We start from the raw sequence: 20,216 nt of genomic DNA on the forward strand, positions 1-20,216 counted from the left end.
CTTTCTGCTGTGTGTGAGCCGGTCTGGCACGGGAGCAGAGTCTCTGCTGGTCCTCGCTGCCACAGCCTGTGGTTCCAGTCTGCCCCGCAGCTTCTTTCCTCTCTGTCTCTGGAAGCACGTTGTGCCTCTCTCTTTTCTCTCTGGTAGCTGGAAATTCCCTTGGGGTTACTTCTCTTTTAAGAGAACAGTACAGTAAGAGAACAGTAATTTCCTATAATTTAAACAAGAGGTCTTGTATGTTAATATGGCTGTTGTTCAAATAAAGGAAAGGCACAGAGCAGCAGAGAAGAATGTTACAGAAGTGCCTGAGTTAAGTTTCTATATAATGTCAATTACTGTGATGCATAAAGTGAGGCTCCCATGTGTACAGGCACCTCATCAGAGCAGGCATGGTCCTTGGTAGTGGAAGGCTTCCCAGCCCATTAAAAAAATGTTTTTTCTAGTATGTCATTCTGGCTCTTCTCGCCGTGAGCCTGCATTTGGCAGCAAACCAAACCAAAGGCCAGCACAGGTATCCTGCTGTGTGTGTGTTGAACTCTGTCCTCCTCCTTGCCATCTAAAGTTTGGCATGTTTACTTTCTCTTCCTGAGCAGCCCCGTATCTGTACACCCTGTTTGCTCTTTGAAAAAAAATTATACCGGCTTAGCGTCAGCAAGATTCAGTGGTTTCTTCAAACCGGTGTGGTTGTTGGGACAAGCTGTATTTTAGGGTGCAGCATGCAGTCCATGATGCTGAGGACTTCTGCAGGCTTCATCTCTGCATTTGGCAGAGAGTTGATGGGAATGACTTTGCTCTCTCTCCTTGTTGATTTATCTGCGTGGGCTTTTTTCCCAGGAACAGGAGCAGGGGCCAGCCCTTTACGCTGAGCAGCTTAAGTAATTGCTTCTTCTGGCTGGCTACCTCATGGCAAGGTGGGAAGGAGAGGAAAGCGTTTTGATTATTCCCTTTCATTCGCACACTGGTGCCTGTGCTGGCTGCTGTGAGGTGTGGGCTCAGCCTTTCTTGCTGCGGTAGTGAGACACAGAATTAAGAGATTTGATTCAGTATGGATAACCAGGCATCCTATTGATTTTTGTTTGTTGACAAGTAGAAGCTGCTCCAGTGCAGCAATATCCTATTACCACTGCTGTAAGCTATAGTATATTATATGTTATAAAAAATGCAAATGCTCTTCAGACCTCATTTATTGAAAACTTCATAATGTGAGGAGTTGGCTGGAAAACTGGTTGCCTTCAAAAGGCTGTAACTGATTCTTGCAGTACACAGGAGTTTTTTAGTGCTGTCACGTTGTGTGGATCCAGAATCAGCAAATGTAGAATTGTGAGAAATGGGCTATGGGAGGAAAATCAGGGGGAATGTGTCTCTCTAGGCTACACATTCATCAAATGCTGAGCTTCTGGGTCATGCAAAATACTTTTCCAGTTTCTCGTACAGATACTCCAGCTACATAATAGGACAAAGGGTAATGGGTTTAAACTGGAACACAAGAGGTTCCACTTAAATTTGAGAAGAAACTTCTAACAGAACACTGGAACAGGCTGCCAGGTGAGGTTGTGGAGTCTCCTACTCTGGAGACATTCAAGACCCGCCTGGACACATTCCTTCATCTAGGTGTTCCTGCTCCGGCAGGGGGATTGGACTAGATGATCTTTTGAGGTCCCTTCCAATCCCTGACATTCTGTGATTCTGTGATTCCCATCAGCAGAGGAACGCCACATGCCCCGTATGTGTAGCTGAAAATGGGCAGGGTTTTGTTGTTAGTATGTACAGTACAAAGAACCCTGCTTGGACTTGCAGGTATAATGTTGTGCTCTTTTCAGGTGTTAGTAATTTTTTCGCATGTTCTCATTGTGGTATAATATTAGAAACTGTTTTTTGTCTTCTGATGGGGATCTGAAAGGAGGGTCTTGTTTAACCTAGACCAGTAACAGAGAGAAATCAGGATTTTCAAAGAGAGGTTATGTTTCCACCTAAAACCAGTACTGTGGGGACTGGTGTGCTGTTGTGAGATGATGGGAGGGAGGACAGAGGTTACAAATCATTGATTGCCCTCTCTGATGATGGGCGAGAGTGTGGCCTCACAGTGACTGAGTCACTGGGGAGCCGAGGGCAGAGTCGTGCCATTCCGAGAGGGAATGGCAGCTCCTGGAACCCGGTTACAGTTGCTGTTTCCATCATAATTCCCATTATGACTTCTGCTGTGTGACTGAGTCAGCGCCTGGCCTGTGAGGAACGCACGCAGCCCACCTGGCACAGACCCCATGGAGACCTCCCTCAGGTACACAGTGGGTAAAGTCCTTTGTCCTTCTTAAAGAGACAATTGTACTAAATTGCAGACATGCAGGCAAGTGAAAGCAAGTCAAGGTGTGTTTCATTGACTAAAGAGATATCACAGCCAAAACCAGAGGCGGAGGAAGGAATGATTTTGCTTAGGGACACAGGGTGTCTCTGTGTCAGCTGGTGGCCATCTACAAGTGCAACAGGAGGAGGAGCCCCTTGTCCTGAGGGCACGATGCTGTTGCTGCTGCGTGTGTGTGGGGCAAGGTGTTGGGCAGAGGGGCAAGGCAGGGCTGTGAGAAATCCCAGTGTGTACAGCCCATTGTGTCGTACCCCTGAGAGAGCGCAGAGCCCGCTCCCCAGCACGGACAGTGGCAAGTGTGGTGAAGTGGTTGACAGAGGGTCTCCCGGTGGGTGCCGTGTTGCTGGGATTTCCAGAGATGTCTGAGAAGGGAGCGGATTCCTCCCCGTCACAGCAGCAGCGCCGCTGGCGCGCTCCAGAGCTGCCAATGAAATCCGAAACCCAAGGCTGGCCCTGGGAGGCCGTTCCAGCCTCTTGTACTGTATATTTACACATTCGTACACACAGAGCCACTCTTTCTAACTTCTTGGGCTGCTCCTCGTGTGGTGGCTGGGATTTCTCGAGGACGTACGGTGGGAGCGTGGGGCTCCCGTGTGGTGGTGGTCACCCTGTTTGTGCACAGATCGTCCAAGCAGTTCAGAGAGGGGGAAGGAGAAGAAACTTCCAAGTGCAGTCAAGCTGAAACAAGCTGTCACTGTTTCTGAATTTGTCTTGAGAAGCCACTGCGTTTATGGGTGAGAGTATCGACCCTGCTTGTGAAAGGTAGGAGTCTTGATCCAGAGCAGTTTTGGAGCTCTCGCTGGACTGAGACAGCACTGCAGCTAACACCAGGGTAGGTTGTGTTGATCTGATTTTTATCTTGGTGACAAAACCGTGTGGTGTTTGCAGGACAAGTAATTGCTGCAGACCAGGAAGCAGTGGCAGCAGCTGTCTGTTGTTACGGCTGTTCTTGTCTGCTGCGGGGCGGGGGGGGAGGGTGGAGGCATCTTCAAGTGTTGTATGCTATTATTTCTTAACAATGTTAAATACTTCAAAACAGGGTTCCTTTTTGTTGGTTTCAGGGGTACAAACAATATGTGTCTTCTGGCTACTTGTTGGCTGAAATAAAAGTAAAAGCCCTTTGTGCTTTCTGCAGTCCCCATGTTAGTATTCTTTGGATTTGTGATGGTTCTATTAGTATTTCCTCATTTTGCACAAATGTCTGTAGCAGGCTTTTAGAGATAACACCCTCACTGGGAAAGATTTTACAATAAGCACTTTGTAATCACAGAAGAGTTGGGGAATCTTCAGTGGATTTTAGAGCTACTGAGTGCATTTCTTTTTAAGATAAGGAAGTAATTGTCTTCTCTTTTTATTTGGTTGGCTTGTACAGAATACTTATCTTTCATCTTTCTTAGCAGTAACATGCGTCTGTGTTGTCAGTTTGGGGATTTTCTTCTTTCAGCAGATTGGAGAGTAGTAAATAATTCATGTTTGATGATGATAGAAACATTTGTACAACAGATGTCTGGAAATAAACAGCAGGGGTTTATTTTAGATAAATCCTGTCTAGGTAGAAACCAATTTAATTCTCTGTGTAGTGTGGTGACTTCATTACAGTACATTTGTTTAATATTAATCTGAACTCTGTTAAGTAGCATGGTTGCTGGGAGAGGGCAGTAACTCTTACTAGATTAGCAGGTATTAAGATGCTGTTAGGTTAAGTTTTTCTGTTGTGGAGTAGTAAGATGACAGTATCTTCTGTGCACTCAGGGGAAAAGGATTCCCTGTGAGGTGAGAATTAAGGGAGGAGGATTTATCAATACAAGGGGCAAAGCATCTTATCCTAGCTAAAAGTCGTTTAGGTGGCATCTCATAGTCACAGAAGACATGCAGAGGTAGACAGAATGAAAGACTGAGAGTCAAGTGCTGGTCCCCAGTCCCATGAAAATTCTTGTGTTGTGGCGGTTTGTTGTTGCAAAAGGCATCTTCTAGTGCATGATACAGTGACTTGTGTTAAATGTGATTTGGACTCACATTTCTTTGTGCATGATGTCTAAGTTATTTGCCACTTCTTTGATTGCTGTGTTGTCTCTTGGCTGCTCTTCTCTTTTTCTTTACTTGGCATTCATTCTTCAATAAAATTGGATAGGGTTAGTCTGGAGTAAATAGCGTGCCCATTCAAAAAAAAAAAAAAAAAAAAAAAGCCCTGCAGTAAGTAACAAATGTCAAGTCATGTAGAAAGTTCAGCTAACAATATAATTCTGTATGGAAGGCACAACTTCGCTGCCCTGTATGGCAACGTGCTTCTGGGTGCAAGTGTGCGGGAGGCTGTCAGTTATCCCTTTGACATCATTCTCCTGTTGTTTGCAGGCTGGGGTGTGAAGATTGGTTTTATTAGTGATCCTAAAGCTAGCTTCAGTTTTCTGAAGATGGAATTTAGAAGCAAGAGATGAAGGTCCCTTAGAGGAAACTGACTCCAAGTATTAGGTTGAACTCTTTATAAAGTTGTGTCTTCAGAAGTAACTAGAACAGAAAACCCCCGTGAGTTCCATGTGCTGCTATAGCACACAGGCATCTCTCAGGACATTTTAATTTTCTGCTGCTTGATTCAATATCTTATTTTTCCCCCCTTTTTTTAAACACACCAGGTGGAGTTGTAATTCACTGTAGGTAGCTTGAAGTGATTTGCATCCTATTACTTTAAGCTGTCTTCTCTGCAGGCTGTTTGCTGCTTATTGTGACCTGATGGCTTTTGGAAGTATGATTTATTCCTGGAGCTGTTACTTACTGACTTTATCTATATTGGGCAGAGGGAATGCTTGACGTGATTAAAAAATAACCCAACAACCTCCTGGAGCTAACTGTGGCACTTGAACTATAGAATTGGGGTGGCATTTGTCCTGTAAAGTCTCTTGTTGGTGAATGGCCAGTATGTTAGCTTTCAGCAAGGAAGAAAGGAAAGTTTGTCTTCTCTTGACATTCTAAAACAAGAAAAATACTGAAAGGGGAGACTCTCTGGTATAGTTTTCTTGGTTCATTGTCTGGAGTTTGGCTTTCTATAATCGTAAGGACTCGAGGTAATGCAAGTGGCTGTTGTTAGACAATAAGGAAATGCGTCTTTTTATGAAACTTGCTACTCCATTGCCAGTCTTGAGAGGAATAGAAACTCCAAAAAGAGATGACAGAGGCTAAATTTCTAGCTTAGATTCTCTTCCTACATGTAAGACTGTAGAAAGTTCTAGTGGTAAGATTTGGTCTATGTTAGTTTAAATTATGCTGAAAGCAAGGATTTCAAGTTATTTTTTTTTAATAGTTGTTGTCTGCTTTCATTTAGAAAACCTTGATTGTGTTGCCTTTTTTTTTTTAAATTGGGAAAAAAGGTGACTCAGTTCTCTAGCACTCAAAAGGGTATGAGAACACTAGGCATCTCAAAGATCGATTTATTTAGCGTCAGTGGCATAGCAGACATCAACAAACCCAGTGCTGAGACAGATTAAGACTCTTCATCTGCAGAAATGTAATCAAAGGATGCTGAAATGCCAGCCTCAGGGTGGTGGGGCAGACACACAGCCCTTGGTGGCAGCGGTGCTGTGGGGGCCAGGAGAGGACCTTGTCTGGACACTGGGCCTCAGCTCCCAGGAGCAGCCTGATGGTGTGAAGCAGCAGCTCGCTTTGGTCCCTGTGCTGTCCTGACCCTCAGCAGGACAGCCAGCAGCTGCTGCCTCCCCAAACCTCATGGTTTTGTCATTTTCGCCTTCAGTAGTTACCCCCAGGACGTGCCCTCAAGCCACCTGGGGCACCCAGGCTGTAGGTGAGGAGCTGCAAACTGAGGAACTTGTTCCTGTTCTGCAGCTTCTTGTACCTCTTTTGACTACTTTGCCATTTTGCTAGTTATATTTGGGTGATCCAAGTGTGGCTTGTAAGGACTGGAGTGAAGCTGTAAATTTATTTTGTATTGAATTGATTATGAATCCAAGCTGAACCATAAGGGTCCTTAATTAACTCCCATTATAAGCTAAATAATTTATTTTTGAAAAATACCCTGTGTTGCTAACACAAAGTCACGTGATAGACTCTCAATGCTCTGCAATATGTTCATTTGGTGTAATTATCATTAGTCTAAAATTATGTGCTTTGCTACTCAATTTCATACAATCATAGAAAAGTTTGGTTTGGAAGGGACCTTAAAGATCATCTAGCTCCAGCCCCCCTGCCATGGGCAGGGACACCTTCCACTGGACCAGGTTGCTCAAAGCCCTGTCCAGCCTGTCCTTGAACACTCCCAGGGATGGGGCATCCACAGCTTCTCTAGGCAGCCTGTTCACCACCCTCATGGGGAAGAATTTCTTCCTTATGTCTAATCTTAATCTACCCTCTTTCAGATTAAAGCCACTCCTCCTTGTCCTGTCACTACATGCCCTTGTAAAAAGTCCCTGTCTTTGACTATTCCCTGTCCTTTGACTGTTTTTAACTACCAGCTTTGATAGCTCTGGTTCTTAGTAGCTCTTTATGTGTTTAATAGTCTTCTCTATCTAAATTTCTGCTCGCTCTAGAGTTACTGTCTTCTTCTTTATCTTCTCTTTGTAAAAGGGGAAATAAGAGTTCCTTCATTATGTTTTCTGGTTCTTTAATTATGCTAATCTTTCTTTAAATGGTTTCCTGTTTCCCAAAATGCTGCTAGATGTTTGAATATAAGTGCTGGAGGTAACGCTTCAGGTACAGTCCTGTGAAATCCAGATACACAGTGATCTTTATACTGTAATTTTCTTTTTTCTTGTTAAATAATCTTGTGATGCCACTAGTGGTGGGACTGTTGTGTTGAACAGGGACTTTGTTTTTTACTTGAGGAAGATGCTCTGTCGGTTCTTCAACTTGTGTGTGTGCTGAGCAAGAACACAGAGGCTGGTGCATGGATGTTTGTCTGTCATTCACCTTCCCTCTTTGTAATTAACGACTTCCTTGCTACTCATCACCTGCACAGTTCTTCAGTCATTATCTTTTGGTGTTTTTCTTCTAGCTCATTGGCTAAACTACAAAATAAGATGTTCCCCTGGGACCAGAAACCACCTGCAGTATGATGCTTTTTTGTTTATAGTCATGGTTTGTGACTTATTTATTAACTGTTTAATTTACTTTTCTCTGCCTGGCTCAGGTCTTGTTTCATTGGGCTTTCCAAATGAAAATATCATGCTCTACCAAGCCAGAGGGCTTGAAAGAGCATGTGAGCTCAGTGCTTTTAACTTGAACAAACTTGATTTGTTTACTGTAGCACTGGTTAGTTTGGAGGAGTTTTCATGCTCTGTGGCTCAGTGAGACAAACTACAGCAACATGTGCTTAATTCCTTTGCAATGTTTATATAGTGTCTGTCATGAAATACTTTTCATTTTCCTACATTTATTTCTGTGCAATTTTGTATAATAGCAATTATGATTAGTAGCTCTGTAGCAAAGAAATGTTTTATGTCTGTTACTTCCAAGAGCCAACTGGCCTGTTCCTGTCATCCTTTTCCCACAAATGCCTTGGCTTTTAGAACAGCTTAAACTTTAACTGGACTGGTGTTCTCGGCCTGCCAAATTGAACAATCATGAAGTGTTATAAAAGGTAAAATGCAAAACCCCATCAGTTTTCCTGTATCTGGGAGGCAGTAACATCCCTCTAAATGTCACTGTTTGGGAGAACCAAAGATGCTTTTTTCCTGAGGTAGTGTGGTCTGGGCCAGAATGCTTTGGGCTATTTCCATATTTTGGGCTATTTCTCTGTTTTGCAAGGAGGTGAAGTGCTCCTTCAGTAGGCATAGAAAGCAGCTTTTCAATTAATCCTTACCCAGATGACCCAGTCTCAGCTCCAGTGGCAGCATCCTGGGTTTTCTGTAAGCTGCCTTTCGAGCTGTTTCCTTAACCTCCCCCAGCTACCACATCCTCTGCTGGGAGAAGAAAAATGTGAAGAAGGGTGGAAGTGACACGAGGGGTGTCCTTTGCTTCCTGGAAGGGCTAGTAGCTTGCAGCTTAAACAAACTGTACAAGGTTTTAAAAAGGGTGACAAGGATGGTCAAGGACACAGCACAGCTTCTGTCCAAGAAACAGCAAAGCAGGAAAGGGCTCTTCAGCCTGGAGATGAGATGGCTGAGAAATCTGCATTAATGAGTGCCAGGGCAAGAGTGAGCAGAGGCCAGTTCTCCCCTTGTTTTCCAGTACAGGAATCTCGGGGTGTATCCAAGAGTGATGGTGGCAGGCTCAGAACAAATGAAAGGAAATAATGTGCAGAAGATGTAAATAAAGTGTGATTAAGATGCACAAGTATTTGCCAGAAAATATTGTGGTTGATAAAGGGAAAATGCAGTTTAAGGTGTAGCTAGTGGAAAGTATCGTTGCATACTTCTCTTAGTTATCCTGCCTGTCCCTGAGTTGGAGATGGATGCTGGGCTGGGAGGATTCTTTCAGTCTCATTGTAGTCATCCATTTGTTCAGTTTTGACCCCATTCTGTTTGGATGTTACTTATGTAGGGGAAAAAACACCACCTGATACCTTGTGGCTAGATGGAAAGGAGCTGAAGGATCCCAGCAGACTGTTGCTCTACACGTGAAGGTTTGCATTTCTTCGGCTGGAAATATGTGGGCATAAGGAAGAATAGGAGCTTGTGGTGTAAAACAAGTTGCGATGAATTTTTGTGCTTCTGATTTTTAAAGATCAAAACCTTGTTTCCAGGTATTGCTGTGGGGATGTGTGGGCACAGCCTTACAGGGTGAGTATTTAGGCAGTGAATCAAATGAGTGGGTCACATGAATTCAAGTGGAGCAGACTCCCTCATGCATGTTGGAGCTACCTCAAGTAGGGAGTCTTGCTCTACACACCCTGCTTGACAGCTGGCACTGCAGAGATGGAAAAAGATGAAGCTGAAATGCTGCTGTGCTCTGACAATCCCAGCATGCTGAACGACTGCCTAAAAAATGGGAGAGCACTATAGTCAAGGGTGACTTAAAGTGTGCTTAGGACCCCTCTTGAGTTGCTTGAGAAAGAAAAATGATTCAGAGGCTACAGACAAACAGCTTTGTTCCTCATTCTTCACATCCTACTCTGTGGATCAGCTGGATATGGTGACTGCTCCCCGTGACCAAAATGGTTGATAATTCTTACAGTGTTTTGGAGGAGTGGAAAAAAAAAATGTTTAAATCCCTAAACCTCAAGGAACTTTGCATTCTGCAATAACTCTAAGATCTTGTTGCTATCATGGCTATATGTGTTTATAAATGGTTACTTTAATTTACTTCATTATTACTGTAATGGAGTGTTAATCATATTCACCTTACCTACTTCGGCTTAGACTGGGAAATAAGAATTGCATTTATCAAAATATAGTATAGAGCATGACAGAACTAATTCTTAATGCGTCCTGTTGCAGCATAACAGATTGCTGCAACTGGAAAACAAGTATGTGAATGCAGACGTAAATCAAAGAGATAAAGACAGGCTTGTGGAAATCTAATTTCTTTTAATGGTATAATTGCCTTATTATCAAAGTGTATTATCTTAGAAAGTGTGCTGAGTAGTTTGGGGTGTCAGTATTGTTAAGTGTGATATAATGGTGAAGGAAAAAGCTGTGCTGTACATCTGTTCATAATTGTAAACTACTCTGGTATTTTGGTTATCTAAAAGAAATCAGAGCAAGCAGTGTATTTGCTGTATAAGCCTTTTATGGTGCAACCTATGGACACTTCTTGAAGGGTCTCGGTTTCTGGTTGGTTTTTTTGTGTGTGTGTGTGTTTGTGTATGTTTCTATGGTGGGCTTGTGTTAAGCTTTTACCTCTTATCTGTGATGGAGATCAAAATTGCGTGTCAGATGCTTGGATAGTCACTGTGGTTATCCACTACTAAGTGGTTTTGCGAAATGCAAAACAAGAAATCCTGGACGCTCGAAAGAAATCTTCTCTGTGGCAGTCACAATATTTGTGCAGCTGTTCCCACAGATGTTTCTTTTTTCCTTTTTTTTTTTCTTTTTTAAAATTTTTCGTAAGAAGCAAGCAAACTGAGGAAGAAATGTTAAAGGGCCTGCCTGGAGAAAGAGAAAACTTGCAATGCCTTTTAGTTCAGAGATAGTGATGCACCTTGTTTTAAAAGGATGGTAAATTCCTGTGTTTGCAAGTACAAAGCCTGCTTAGGCTCTGTTTTCAGTAGAGATAAATGGAAGTGTCCTAAAATGTGAGCTTTGCAAATGGGCTTAGCACAACTTCCCCCCCACCCCGGTGAATAACTGGTGTCAACATGGGGGACTAATTTTCTTAATATGTATTGCAAAATATTATTAGGCATCCATTGTAAGACAGGTTTATTTGTATTGGTATTCACCATTTTAACAAAGCAAATAAGTCCCTTGTATGGCAGTTGGAAGTCTTGAAGGTTCCGGTTAAGAACAGTTCAAGTAAAAATTCTTAAAAGACAAGAAATTAATTGCAATGTAAGGCATTATTAACATTGGATGCATGATGCCAAAACTCCTCCTCTCAGGAGAGAATAGCACTCAAACTGGAGTCAGTTAGCTTCCGCCTCCAGAAATGCGTAAGAAATTACATTTAGAAAAACATACACGTGTGTAAATAGAGATCTATGTCTCGATGCCAACAGGCTTTCTTAGGTTGGTTTTTTATCTCATGGGACATAGGTAAGTGTCAAGAAGCTGTAAGAAGGCATGTTGTAAGTAGTGTTTTTGAGTAATGAAACCTTCTGAAAACCAATATATGTCTGTAAGCAAAAGAGACCTGGTTCTTTTTGGTTGTTTAGTTTTCCATGTAACTTGGTACCTGTGGGATGTCTGCTGCCTAGACTTAAGCAGATGTGCTTCAGACCTCTTTCTTGAGAGATCAGACGTGGCTTTGTGTATTCTAGTCAAAATGAGGGAGCAGCCTTCATCTCTGTACATAAATATATCAGGTGGGTAAACACCAGGGAGGGAGCAGAAAATAACTATTCTGGGTGATGATGCAGGAGTAAATAAAACACATGTCTACAAGTGTGCTGGGATGAAAAAAAGCTTTTAACAGAACAATGGCTTCCTGGGTAGTCTTGTGACTACTGGGCTGGGGGTGAGGGGAAATATTAAAATAACTGTTTTGATGGTGCTTTTTCACTCTTCGAAAGTAACTGCATGGCTGGCTCCTGTGGGGCTTCAGAAGCTGGTCTTAATGAATCGGAGGTCCTTTTCTGTCCTGCCTATCACCTATGGACAGATGTAGGAGAGGAGCCTAGTACCAAAGCGTGGGAATACTTCGCACGTATAATATGATGTGCCAGGGCAAAAATAACAATAGACAGCAAATCAGTGTGCTCATGGTAGGACCCTTATCATTATTTTCACTGTGATGATTCTGTCCTGGGCAAACTCTTAATTTGTTTCTGGTAACTTTACTGATTTTGAAGAATTTACCAGGTTTGAGTGTTGATGTTGCAAACAAATTTGGTTGCTTGCCGTAACGATTTTTCTCCTGATTTAGTTAGTTGTTACTGGTAGGCTTTACCACATTGAGGGACAGTTACTGAGTCTGCTCTTTGTGGTGGTCTGTGGGTCTTTGAATGGGAGTAGCCACAGAAGTGCCTTCAAACACTGCCTTGTACTGGGTGTGAGGGGAGCAGGAGGCTTCTGGGAAGGAGCAGGGGAGCAGCTGTGCTGATGACTTTAAATTGGGAAGCTTGACACAGCTTCTTATGTAGTTGCCTGTCTAGTCCTCCCATTTAATACGTGCTGAGTTTCTCTGTGTACCTCTAGTACTGCTGTCAGCCTGGGCTTGCAAAGGGCTCTCGGCTGACACCAGGAGAGGACTAAAGCAGCCGGCTGAGTGTGCGCCACATGGCACGTTCAGTGTCAAGACTATTTATCATGTAACAAGATTAAGCCATTGTGCAGCACTGCTATACAGTGCAGGCTCCCATAGCTCCTGGTACTTTCCCCTGGCAACTGGAAAAGTGCAGAACAGGACTTTGGCGTGGAGGTGATTGTCTGCTAGCATTAGAAATAAAATCCTCAGTGCCGAGACTCCCAATGGATATTTGCGTGATACTTGATGGTATCACTCCTGGGACACTGCTTCGGAGATCTTCCTCTCCCAGCATGAACAGGAAGGCTATGAAACGTGAGTTGTACCATTTCTTACTTCCATAGGAATGATTAGAAAAATCATATCTTAGCGAGAAGATATGTTATTGTTATTCTCTCTATATGACTATGCAGTAAGTATTTTGTACCTTGCTTAGGCATCCAATAAGTAAGGATAAATTGCTGTACAATACCTAGTAGAAATACCCAGTAAAGGAAATAATTTATAGTCTATGCTGTTACTCAGAATGCTGGATGAACCCAGGATGATGAAACAATAAAGAAAAGGTCATGCTACCACACTGGCGGCAGAACACCTGGAATAATGAGATACAAGCACTGCTACTGAGAGATTTCGGAGGACATGCCTTTGTCATATTTCAGTTCGTTTTCTGGATGTGAAAAACAGGCAGTTATCACTGAGGTATTGCTGTGGACAGGTGTTTATGGCAGGGAATAGGTGTGATTTCACCCGCAGACCGTTTGTCTGATAGCAGTGCTGGACTGCTAAATTGTAAACAGAGCAATTGGGAGGTGTTGATTGATGTGGAAAGGTGGCATGAGGAGCTAATTATTCCTCAAATTACTAGTCAGAAAATATTGGTGTTTTTTGCCTCAGAGTTCAGTAAGAGCTTTCCCCTGCTGTCTAGCTCTTCCTTAGAAGTATGATTACCTTAAGACAAGGATCACAGAATCACAGAATGTTAGGGATTGGAAGGGACCTCAAAAGATCCTCTAGTCCAATCCCCCTGCCAGAGCAGGAACACCTAGATGAGGCTACACAGGAAGGTGACCAGGCGAGTTTTGAATGTTTCCAGAGTAAGAGACTCCACAACCCCTCTGGGCAGCCTGTTCCAGTGCTCTGTCACCCTCACTGAGAAGAAGTTTCTTCTCAAATTTTAAGTGGAACCTCTTATGTTCCAGTTTGAACCCATTACCCCTTGTCCTATCATTGGTTGTCACTGAGAAGAGCCTGGCTCCATCCTCCTGACACTCACCCTTTATAAACATTAATGAGGTCACCCCTCAGTCTCCTTCAAATTAAAGAGACCCAACTCCCTCAGCCTTTCCTCATAAGGCAGATGTTCCACTCACTTAATCATCTTTGTTGCCATGTGCTGGACCCTCTCCAGCAGTTCTTTGTCCTTCTTGAACTGAGGGGCCCAGAACTGGACACAATATTCCAGATGTGGTCCCACCAGGGCAGAGTAGAGGGGAAGGAGAACCTCTCTCGACCTACTAACCACCCCCCTTCTAATACACCCCAGGATGCCATTGGCCTTCTTGGCCACAAGGGCACAGTGCTGGCTCATGGTCATCCTGCTGTCCACCGGGACCCCCAGGTCCCTTTCCCCTATGCTGCTCTCTAAGAAGTCATTCCCCAATTTATACTGGAACCTGTGGTTATTCCTGTCCAGATGCAAGACTCTGCACTTTCCCTTGTTATATTTCATTAAATTTTTCCCCGCCCAACTCTCCAGCCTGTCCAGGTCTCTCTGGATGGCAGCACAGCCTTCTGGCGTGTCAGCCACTCCTCCCAGCTTGGTGTCATCAGCAAACTTGCTGACAGTGCACTCTGTTCCCTCATCCAAGTCATTGATGAATATATTGAATAATACTGGCCCCACTACTGACCCTTGAGGCACTCCATTAGATACAGGCCTCCAACTAGACACTGTCTCATTGACCATGACTCTCTGGCTTCTTTCCTTCAGCGAGTTCACAGTCCACCTCACTACCCAATCATCCAGACCACACTTCCTCAGTTTAGCTATGAGGATGGGAAACTGTGTCAAATGCTTTACTGAAGTCAAGGTAGACCACATCAAACTGCTCTGCCATCATCTGTCCACCTGGTTATGTCCTCATAAAAGACGATGAGATTGGTCAAGCACGACTTCCCCTTGGTGAAGCCATGTTGACTGCCCCTAATGGCCCTCTTATACTTGAGATGGCACTAAGGATAAGTTGTTGCATCACTTTCCCAGGGATGAAGGTGAGGCTGACTGGTCTATAGGTCTATAGTTACCCGGGTCCTCCTTCTTGCCCTTTTTGAAGACTGGAGGGACATTTGCTTTCCTCCAGTCCTCAGGCACCTTTCCCGTTTCCCAAGACTTGACAAAGATGATGGAGAGCGGTCCAGCAATCACCTCAGCCAGCTCCCTCAGCACCCACAGCTGTATCCTATCCAGACCCATGGATTTATGGATGTCCAGATTGCTTAACTGGTCCCTAACCCAGTCCCCATCAACTAAGGCAGACTCCTCCATTGTCCTGACTTCCTCTGGGGCCTCAGGGGTACAGGGCTCCTCAGGACAGCCTCCAGCAGTATAGACACAGACAGAGAAGGCATTCAGTAACTCTGCCTTCTCTATATCTTCTGTCACCAGGGCACCCACCTCGTTCATCAGTGGGCCTACATTGCCTCTGGTGTTAGTTTTATCTGCCATATATTTGAAGAAGCTCTTTCTGTTGTCCTTGACCCCTTTCACCAGGTTTAATTCTAAGGAAGCCTTAGCTTTCCTAGTTGCCTGCCTACACTCTCTGACAACTAAGTGGCCAGCCCCGCCTTCCATGATCTGTAAACTCTCCTCTTCCACTTGAGTTTGCCCAGCAGTTCCCAGTTTAACCACACAGGTCTCCTGGTTCCTTTCCTTGACTTCCTATGTGTCGGGATGCTCTGATCTTGTGCCCGGTAGAAACAGTCCCTGAACACTAACCAACTGTCTTGGGACCCTTTACCTTCAGGCAGCCTTGCCCATGGGATTTCCCGTAGCACTTGTTTGCAAAGGCCAAAGTTTGCCCTACTGAAGTCCAGGGTTGCAATTCTGCTTGCTATTCTGTTCCTGAAGGATCCTTCCTTGGGTTTCTGCTTGGAAAATACACAGCTGGTTATGCCTCCTGTGGCCAGGGCAGGTCTGTGTTGCAGGGCTGTGCACAGAGGGGAAAGGATGTTTTCTAGGAGGTGATGCTGCTCAAAATGCACAGCTGGGCTGCAAGCCTGTCATGTCCCATGAGCTCAGACTTCTGAGGAAAAGTTACCTCTGGTAAAACTTTGCTCACTATTGTCACACTGTGAAATCCATCATTAAGGTGCTGAATACCCTCCTTGGCTTTCTAGCTCCAGTGTCTTAGGCTGGTGGGATTGTCTGGGTATAGACAAAACCAAAATGGAGTGTCTGAGGCCTCTGATACCACTCAGTTATGAAGATATGTTAAGTTAGGTCATACTTACTTTCTCATCACTCCGTACAGCATGGCTCTTAGGGAAGCAGTGTGGTAGCTGTGACAACTTTTTTTCACTCAAGATTTTTGATCTGCAGGAACATTCCTCTCGTTGTACCTCTTTCTTCGATAAAAGGTTTAGCACTTTCTTCTGAGCCTTGGGGGTAACACGTGATGGACTACTCTATGAGACAAGTCGGTGGGCTATTCTGTTTCCGCTGTCATGTTCCCTTAAATAGAGAGCTTTAATGTGAACACAGTGTCACGTACCTTACTGATCCATAGCCTCATTGCTACTTTCATCCCTAGCTGGGGATCAGAGATCTGTTTTGTGATAAGTGGTTTGTACACATCTTACTCAAAGTAGTCTTGAAGTAATAAAAATCACTTGATACTTCCTGTTAATTCGGCACCTTTTTCTCATGGAAGACTTCCCTTTGCATTGCTACTGAGCTTTTTGAAGTCCTGTGCTTTAATATGTGCAGTGCACGACTCCTCTACATCTTTATGTATTGAAAGACAATGTTTTCCAGTTCCAGTTATCTAATGTAAGTCTGGGGTGGAAAAGCAGATGAGAGAAAAAAGAAACCCATTTTACTTGAAGAAAGGGCTGTCTGCCCATTTTTATTGTTACATTATGCTCACATAAAGGTGGACCATTAGTCAAGTCTTCCACTGAACGAATATTTAGGCTAGTCAGATGATCAGAAAGGTAAGGCAATCTGAGATTTCCAGAAAGAACTGCTCTTCTGCCCATCTCTTCTACCTGTGCAGAATTTCTGCCATTTAGAAATTGTGACTTGCAGTGGCTACAGCTGAAAGTCTTGCATTTACCTAGCCCCGTGCTCTTGAGTATAGATAAATAAGTAAGATAGAGTAGATTTTCATATATATCCCCATTTAACGTTCTTGCCTTTGATCCACCCTTTCATGATTGCAAATAGTAGAGAGGTAATGTTGCCCTGGAGAATAACCAAAGGTATTAGTGAATTGCCGGAAAGGATGGAAACCAAATAGCAAGCATGTCTAAAACCTTTCTGTCTAGATTACTCACAGTTTCAGCCAGTATCTACTGAATGCTGGCTGTGGTATGACAGTACAGCTGAAAGGATGTGTGCAGACTTATGGATGCGAACTTGGGAAATATTAAGTTGGAAGTTCTCGGAAGCAAGGTCCTTTTTAGATTAGCATGAAGTTAAAGTCTGTACTTAAAAAACAGCATGAAAGTTTGAGCTCAGAAATGAGCTGAGTGTGCTGCTGGAGGTCTGGAAAAAGTAGATTTTTTTTTTTTAATGTGTGTTTTTAGAAGCATGCAGAAGCACAGCTTTTTGGCATCTGCTATAGATGATTACTGCTGAAAGGGTTGAAGTCTTATTGCAAAAACAAAAAGATGATTTATTGCAAACGTCAAGAAATAAATCATGAAGCTTAATAGACCTGTTAAACAAGCTTTTTGGTTTGGGTATGTTTGAAAGCAAGTAAACTTGAATGGTTCTTCTCGTTTATGAACTTGGATGCCTAGACACATTGCTTGGAAACTGATATGAGCAAATAGTTTGTTCTGAGACTCATTGAAAGTGGAACAAAAGGAAACTCTTTTTTTGGCTAGTTGATCGTTTGCAGAATTTTTGAGGCTAAGAAGGTAGGAAAAGTAAAGTAGTGTGGAAATCGTGACATGATCCTGCAATTTCTCCAACTTTAACAGGCCTATTAAAATTTTACAGAGCTCTTTAGAGCGTGTCTTTAAGCTGTAACTTGTGATGGTTTTGGTTCTGCTGAAACGCCTCTGCAGAAGGAGTGGGTGTTTTAGCTCAAAGCTTATGTGGAAATATATTAGTTTTGACCAAGTTGTCATCAGAAGGTCACTGAATTCCAAGACAGTGTTGGTGACACAGAAGATACTGATTTGCCATCCTGGGAGAAAAAGTGCACAGGGTAAAACTGCTGTTTGGTTGGAGTGACCTGATTTTTTAATTTTTATTACAGTACTTTTACTGACCCTGTTTAATGTATCTATGCTACATCCTACAGTATAATAAAATTATCAGTTCCATTTTTAAAAATTATGTTTGAATGAAAGACAAATAATGCTTTACTATTAAGTAGCACCTCTCATTAAGGCCTTGGTGCTCCATTGTAACGTGAGAATGGCTGATTGTTTAGGTCATGAATTCTGTGAAGCAGCGAAGGAAGGTGCAGATGTCCAAAAGATTTCACATGGCAGATGTTTCAGAGATGGGCACAAAATATTCAAGTCTCTGAAGTTGGGACATAAGGAAGAAAGCCTTGGCCTTAACACTTGTGCACTTAGGACAAGATTAAATTGACTTGATAAACTGGTGGTGTTCAGATAAGGAGGGAGTGATTTTCTTGCATGTTTTGCTTTTTGTGGATATATCAGAGCTGCTTTGCCTGGAAAACACAGTCCTAGATCCATTGCTGCCAGTTTCTGCTAGTGGCATCTAGGCTTAACTTTGGCCTTGTGAGTGAATTCTAACTTTTTTTTTTTTTGACTTGGCAACATTTCAGCAGCTAACAAATGAAGTTCAGATGTATGTGACAGAGTCAGGATGCTGCATCACTGTATTTTTTAGCATTAGGTATTATAGACTGTCTGAAGGTTCATAATTTTCTGGTTTTAATGTTTTTCTGACAGTTTTTATCTTTGTCACTCATTGTTCTGTCATATGTTATACTAGTTTACTTTGAGAAAATCTTGTAGAATTACCCAGATTTGCAGGGAGAAAAGTGAAGGCAGTTCTATGCAAAATGATGTGTAAAGTGGGGTTCTACAAAATTCTCTGCTGAAAATGGCTTGTGGAATCTGGAAAGCATATTACAGGAAAAATAAGGCACTTCAGCCTACTCCCTTGAGAAGTGCTGTTGAATTACTTTAAATGTTAAGTTATTCTCATTGTCCATACAGATGAGAAATTTAAATGGCATTATGTAATTTGCAGAGCTGGGGAAAAAAATAGCTGTGGTAGATAGAAAATCAGTAAGTACCATAGCTCTCCTGCTTCTGCACCCCTTCAGTTTACCAAAGCTGACACACACTCAGTGTATCTGCTTCCTCTTAATAATCATGCATTGTGTCATTTAGTAGCACAAATATGCCTTTGCACAGCTCTTAAACTTTCTAAGGCAGTTGTGAAAAGGAAGAGTTAAATGTGAACAGTTTGCAAGGAAACATTTGCAAGAAAATATATTCTTCCTATCAGTCCAAAACCAGATACTATGTTGTGTTATTGATCACAAGCATCAAGCACAACCGAGCAAATTTCTGCATTTTATCTGGCTGTACAATTCAAGAAAACTTTGAATTAAAAGGGCAGAAGAAGTGTTGTTGAGGAAAATGTTACATATACCAATAAAAGAAGAACCAGGTCATCATAGTATGAGAAACAAATATAAAGCCAGTAGTGAGTTGTAAAATGTGGAACATAGTTTTATGGTTATTCCAGTTGTTTATGTCAATCTAGAAAGGGAAAGAGGAAAGCTTCCTGCAAACTAAGCCATGTAATTCATGGAACAAAAGGTACCTTAATGTGAACTAAAAATGTTTCATCATTGGTTTTGACCTATGAATTGAATAATTGGTTCCTCTGAAAATCTGGACCATGAGGTGAGTTATACCAGGACACTCTCCAGGTTCCAGAAGTGAGGTATCTTTTGTGTTACCCCAGATTCCTCAGCAGTGTCTCAGGAGCTGTCACGCTGCTGACAGAATTGCTTATGTCTTTACTTCCTTATAGCAAACATGAAGTAAAATTCACCAGCGAACCATGATAAAGCATCTTTGTTCTGGAACAATGTATTGGAATCTATTCCTCTTAGAACTGGTTTTGATTTTTTCATTGCATTGCATGCTGTGCTGCTTATCAGAGGCGTTTTGGTTTTGCCAGCAGACATCTGCCCGTTCTGTGGTTTTTTTTGTATTTCTAAACTGCAATAGAAATAACCTGGGCTTAAAGTTTAGCACATCTAATGCATATTTGCCAGAGAGAAGAAATTGAAGTCATACTTAAAATATTTTGTTTTCATAATGCGCAGATGTGCCTAGACTTCATTTTGTCTGTCAGCTGTGGTGATGACATTTCAGTTTTCTCCTTTACTTTCACTTTGTGTTCTTTGCAATTGAGTAATTCAAAGGATAAACTGTGGCTTAGTCCTCCATGTAGGGTGTGACACCAGGACATGACCAGGTTCCCCATAACATCTGTTCTTAATTGAAGTCACGTTCTGTTTGCACAGAAGAGCCATTGGTAAACGTGTGTGTGTGTGTGACCTTTTCACAATGTTGGATTCCCATTTCTAGGAGTTGTGCAACACTTCAGTTGGGTATTACATTGAAGAGGGCTGGGCAACACCTTGCCAAAATGCTTTCCAACCAGAAAGCACTCATGTAATTGTAACCATTGGTGGGAGCGTATCATTTGCATGATTTTTTTTAAAATTGAAATACTGTATTGCTTGACTTGAAGAGAGTATTGTAAACTAATGTCTAACATAGGAAATAATATTGTGTGTTGAATTTAAGGTATTTGGATGTTTCTGAAATTATG

General features: G+C 42.6%; 1 protein-coding gene across 1 annotated transcript in view; it reads left to right on the forward strand.

Moving 5' to 3' along the window:
- The first annotated feature begins 2,860 nt into the window (after positions 1 to 2,860).
- ARHGAP24 (Rho GTPase activating protein 24) overlaps positions 2,861 to 20,216 on the forward strand; it is a 204,797-nt gene continuing 187,441 nt past the window's right edge. Inside the window, exon 1 of the mRNA XM_065837033.2 lies at positions 2,861 to 3,191. The gene's annotated coding sequence lies outside the window, so the exon portion shown is untranslated. The remainder of the gene's footprint in view (positions 3,192 to 20,216) is intronic.

Source organism: Patagioenas fasciata, chromosome 4, assembly GCF_037038585.1.
Source record: "Patagioenas fasciata isolate bPatFas1 chromosome 4, bPatFas1.hap1, whole genome shotgun sequence".
NCBI lineage: Eukaryota > Metazoa > Chordata > Aves > Columbiformes > Columbidae > Patagioenas > Patagioenas fasciata.